Consider the following 6,183-nt stretch of genomic DNA (forward strand, 5'->3'; position numbering starts at 1 on the left):
CAGAACCAGAACCAAATGAAGCGAAGCAGCATTCAGCATCTATGCACCACAAATTTGGAACAAACTTCCAGAAAAGTGTAAAAAAGCTGAAACACTGACTTCCTGTAAATCTTGACTAAAAACCCACCTATTTAGAATTGTATTGTATTAAATGATGGAACATGACTGAATGTCATGTTTTGATTGTTAATTCTATGTTGCATGACTTTGTGTTTTTGTGTTTATGATGTGAAGCACTTTGAAATATCTTGCTGCTGAAATGTGCTACACAAATAAAATTTGGTTGATTTTAAAGGTTCAATCTAATGACTGCAGAAAGAAACAGAGCTGATAAAACTAGAGATATTTTTGGAAGATGATGTTAAACTTCCTGAGATTTTCATTAAACTAATGAATTTAACAGCTTGATTGATGCAAGCTGTGTCCTCATTAACGTTTCCTCCCTCTGCTGGCCACAAGCAGAACTGCTGCATTGTTCTTCATAGATCTCCATGAGTGATTGCTGCAATAACACTGATCCATAAAGCAGTCAGTAGCAGCAGTTTTTCTCACCAGAAGCTAATTTCTGTCTCATTATGTTGTCCTCTAACATCTGATGTTTTTTTTTCTAATAATTATTTATTCTCACAAGTTTAATGGTGGCATCACTTTCTTCTTGTGAACAAAGCATTTCTCAACTCAAAGACCTGACGAGAACTTTATTCAATAAGGGATTAACTCCTTTAATGACACTGATAAATATTAAGTGATTCAACTTTATTTTACTGGACATCCAATAATCAATCATTCTGTCCAGTTCTACCACCATCCTTCCTATGAGCATCCAGAGACTAGATAGTTCTTGTTACTGGGTGATCTTCACTCTGAACCTGCAGTTTGAACACTGATCTGTCCTCATTAGTTCAAACTCTGCCAGGTTTCCTCTCTGACATTAAGATCTACCAAGTTCTGTCAGCCACCTGCATACACTACAGATCAGAGCACCACACTTAACACAGATGTTCACTCCTTCTAGCAACATGTCCAGGTCACATGCAGAAAAGTGTTGCATAAAGGGTCAGCAGGCCCTCTCTGGCATTGCTGCTCACCTCAATCCTGCTCCACATCCTTAGTGCTGTGATTTATTGGCCTTGAGCTGCAGCAGGTCAGACTGTGTCTGCAGAATCCCAGCTGCCGCTTCAGAGGAACCCGATTACAAGGAGGCCTTCATTCAGCCACGTGGAGGCTTCTGCTGTTAGCAGCTCAGGCAGAGAAACCTGCAGGGAGAGAAGCAGCAACATGTGGAAGGAATCTGCCTGAAACTCATCAAGTTCATGAAAGAAACTTTTGGTGCTGCTTTTATCCTTCAGACTAGTTCAACCCTTTTTAACTACAAAGTTTCATCAAACAAGAAGATGAAACTTTCCTATCAACTGTTCCATAATAGCTAAAAGAGCTTAAGAATCACTAATTTATGCACCTGATGCCACTGTGGTGTTGACCTCTAAGAATTAGTGGAGTAGGTTTACATTGATTTGAATAATTTCTTCTAAGGTTGAATAGTTGTTGGATGTTTTTGTATCGGAGCATCTGCTGTGATCCTGCTGAAGGAAAGTCAGAAATCCTCCATCATAAGAGACTTCAGATGGTGTCGATGTTTTAAAGAATGTCGACAATCCTTCCAGACCAGAGCATCTGAAAATGAAAACATATGATCTGTTTTTTGATTTCCCAGCTATCGCTCCTGAACATCACATTTTTTCTTGTTTTTACAAGGAATGAAGCTGGCTCAGCAAATTCTTTGAAGAGTTAGAATGGAGGAGGCAAAGGAAGCACTGTTGTTAATGAGCAAATGGTTCACATTTAGGTTTTAGCTTCATGATATGGAGAACACATGTTCCTGTTGTCTTGCAGTGTCAGAGAACTGCTCTGTGAAGATCATCTGATCACACAACTGAGATTGTGGTTATAGGACCCCACTAATTAGCCTGTTTAAAATTATTGATATTTACATCCATCCATATTCTTCTGGAAGTTCAGACTTCTCTCTCTCCAGCCACTTGTCCAAGCTTTTCCAAGGGAATCCCAAGATGTTCCCAGGCCAGTCGAGAAACGTATGATGGACACAAACACCTGATCTCTGTGCTTCTGAAAAGAGCCAGACTGCACAGCTCTCTCAGATGTCTTCTTTTTTTTCACAGTGTGCAGAGGACAAACTGACCCGGGATCTGGTGTCGCTGCTCTCTAAAGCAGAGAACAAACAGCTGCTGGCTGCTGCCACCGGGGCCATTTGGAAGTGTTCAATCAGTATGGAGAACGTAGCTATGTATGCACACATCTTTACTATTTATTGTCCCACCTGGAGTCATGTGAAAGCATCATGTTAGACATAAAGAACACATGTCCTCTGCCTTTGTTTTTGTGATTTTTTTGAGGGGATAACAGATCAGAATGACTTCAGCAAATTTCTACCTGCTCACTGGAACAGCGTTTCATACAGTTCTGTGTGAAAGAGGTTTAATAAGAATTAGACATTTTATCTCCATGTGCCAATAAACTTTGGAGCCTGTCTACCTATGTAATAGCTGGAGCCTTCTGAGATTTTCTGTCTTTGATGAAGTTAAATTCATCTTCCTGCAGACAGGATTCAGTCTTGCTTTAGTGACTGATTTATCAGATCTAGACAGTAAGGAGTCTTGTGGATTTGAGACAAGTAGCAGCAAATGTTAAACCTTTTCTGATTTAATGAAGGAATGAAATGAGAAACGGTTGATGTTCTCAACTATAAATGTGTAAAAAGCTCATTGTCACAGTTTGTACTTTTTAAAGGCCTCCCACTGAACCAAGGACAAAGCTCTGAATAAAATCTGAGGACTGAGAAACAGTGAAACATTTAGTTGAGATTTTTAGTTGTGTCCAGATGTGGCCTCTTGGGTCTGTGGACAGAGGTGTTATAGACACACAGAAATGCTGTAAAGGACTTTAACAAAAGGCTGAGGCAATAAGTTTGCAGTGAAAAGGTGGAGACTGCCAAGTCTTGGAGTGTGTTTGCCAGAGCAGCAACGGTTGGGTCAAGAGTATTAAGTTTGCTTCCAGATCCTGGCTTCCTTCCATCTTAGTTCTGCTGCAGGCCGACCATGAGCAGAACATAATCTCCTCTTTAAATGATTCTTCTCTTTATCCGACTGCAGCTCAGCGTTCCCCCATGTTAGTCTGTGCTCTGATTGATTGATCTGTTTCTTATATTCCTCATTGATTTAATGATTGTCGGCTTTCTGTGGCCGTTGCTTGAGATCTCAGGGTCCCTGAAACGTCTTAATATCACTTGGACCTTTTCTGAAGCTCATAGTCATCACGGTAAAAAATGAATTCTCTGTAATGATGAATTGGTGAAGAAAAGACTGCAGATGAAAACGTGTTGCTCACACAGAAGCTCCTCTGTGGTTCCTGTCTGCTCTAACATGCTTTATGAGCCTCCAGCCATGTAGAGGCCTGTGTTTTCAGTCGGAGCTGCTTCAGGCAGCTTTGTGTCAAGTTACTCCTGCCAGAAAACAATTACCTCAGCTGGACCTGACAGAAATAGACTTGACACAGTGTTGATTTATCAAAACAAGATCATTGTAGAATAGTGAGCTGTAGATGATACCTCAGATGATGGAGGAAGACCATTGTTGTTCACAATGCTGAACTGGACTGAAGTTCAATAGCAATGTTTTCACTCTGAAGAAGAGGCTGTGGTTCAGTGGACCCTGCCCAGAACCAAATGACCTTAGCCGTCTACAATAGCTTACAGGCTATGATGCCAGCAACCGTAACTGGGAATAAAAACTGCCAGAGAAATGAACTGTGCACCAGAGGGTTGCTGAGGTTTTAGTGGAACCACAGTGTATCCTTTCTGAATGTCGACTATAGTTTACTATTCTATAGTGAAGGCAAACAAGGCAAAATGACACAATTAAAGACGAAGGAAGAGTTTCCAAGGTTTGGTGCAAAGCGAAGACGAGGGACGGCTGTGAGGAGCCGTGGGAAAACTTGTCCTGCTGAGTTACAGCAAGATGCTGATGTTACTGAAGGGAAAACAATCTTTACCTTTGACCCAGTCATCTGATGATCATGTTGCTCTGTACAGAGGAGACTCAGGAGACACACTGTTAGTCTGGCTGTTAAATCACTGGATCATTAGAATCTCTCATAAATTTGGCCTCTGGGTTAAAAACTAAACTAGTTTTACTTTTGTTTCACAGTTTTGTCTTCTCTCTCAAGAGCAACAAGATCTGTTGAATTGACGTTTAGTCCATGTTAGTTGTCCAGTTTCTGTAATAAATGAATCAAAGCAACTTAATTAAATTCTAATACAGTCATCTTTTCTTCTTGTTGTTCCCTCAAAGCTTCCAGGAGTACAAAGCTCTGCAGATCCTCATTGGTCTGCTGACTGATCAGCCTGAAGAGGTCCTGGTCAATGTAGTGGGAGCTCTGGGACAGTTTGCTCAGATACAAGCTAACAAGGCCGTCATCTGCAACGGTGGGGGCATAAGGGCTCTCATTAACCTGCTCAATGGAACAAACCAGGTATATAACATTGGTTCTTCCTGCAGTTCAAACTCATTCCTTTATTGATCCATCATCTGCTCTGTGTCATTTAACCAGGCTCTGCTTGTAAATGTAGCAAAGGCTGTTGGAGCTTGTGCCACAGAAAAGAAAAACGTGGTGTAAGTTTATTTCTTTCTTTTCAATGTTTCGTGCTCTACTTATATTTACAGTATGTCCATGAGGCGCCTGTTAAAATGTGATTAGTGGCTTATTTCCCATAGTCAGTGAATCAGTCCAAACTCACTCCTGGCTGTTTATTGATGTCATGTGTTTTTACAAGGAAATGAGACTAATTGTAGGATGTAAACACAGCCTCATTAACCTGTCCTGGGCTGCTGCTCAGAAAGATTCCTGTAGTTTTCAGTGGGAGCTGTGCAGGTAGGCGTCTCTTTCATCCTTAGCCCAATGACCGATTTTAAAAGCTTTGTTTATTGTAGCTGCTGTGTTAAATATGGTTGTGGTTTCATTCTCAGTGTTTTACTGAAGCCATGCGGTCGCTGAGCCTCTCAGACTAACGTGCCTAACGCCCTACCCCGTCCAAAACTCCATGGCTGGAAAACCCAGAGAAGCAGTCTAGAGCGGTGGCTTTCTCTCTGCATTTAACCTCAAGCATCATGGAGCTTCCATCTGCGCCTCATTGCTTTTATAAACCTGTTCCAGACTATAAGAGCCGCCTTAATTATAATTGGGCAGAAATATCACTGAACCTGTGAGTTTATGGTGTTAGTTAGCTGCTGACTCCGGTAAACTTTACACATCCAGAGACGTCTATTACATTAGATCATCATGTTCTCCATGTTCTCTCACTCTACATTTTTGCAGCAGATCATCCAGTCTGTCATCCTCCATCTGTCAACAGAGCTCTTATTCAAACAACCTTTGTGTGAATGTTTGGCCCGATGGCTTGTTTCCACACATGATGAGTTGTTTGCAGAGCAATTAGTATAACTCACAGTACATACTTATTCCAAACCAGAACTGACAGAAATGTTTGTCAGATTACCAGTTTTAGATGATTTACTGCTGATGATGTGTGCTAAAACCCAATCAGCTGCAACATGTTTGTCCCTGCTGGACATCGTTTGACCAATAAGGTTTCAGTTCTCAGATCAGACCTTCTGCTGGTCACCACAGTTCTTCTCTCATCATGATCCTAAATCAGGTCATTCAAAGCTCATGAGGGCTCCATGATCACTTCCCGGTTTTCCATCAGAACCTCCTGTTTGTTTTCATTCTCCAGGAGTCAAACAGAACTCCTTTCCCATGTTTGCCAAAACACAATGTTTTGGCAAAAAGTAAAGTCAAAGTTTGACTCGGCAGCTATTTATAGGAAGAACCAGATCCAGATGAGTGCAGGTTGACCTCTGACCTGAGATTTTCTGACATTTTTGTGGAAATTGAGTTGAGAGTGGGTGGGACAGAGACCCTGCAAAAGATCTAAGTGGGAATAAAAAGTGCTGAAATCAGCTTCTGCTTCCATGCTGTTTAGTTTTAGTCATTGTTAAATCTGCTTCAGGTCGGCCCGATGGAGCCAAATCTTCACTTTGATTTGATTCTACAATGAAATGATTCTGTGTGTTTCCTCAGAAACCATTGACCATCTTGATGGAGTCC

Source organism: Poeciliopsis prolifica, unplaced genomic scaffold (genome assembly GCF_027474105.1).
Source record: "Poeciliopsis prolifica strain line A6 unplaced genomic scaffold, Auburn_PproV2 SCAFFOLD012, whole genome shotgun sequence".
Taxonomy (NCBI): Eukaryota; Metazoa; Chordata; class Actinopteri; order Cyprinodontiformes; family Poeciliidae; genus Poeciliopsis; species Poeciliopsis prolifica.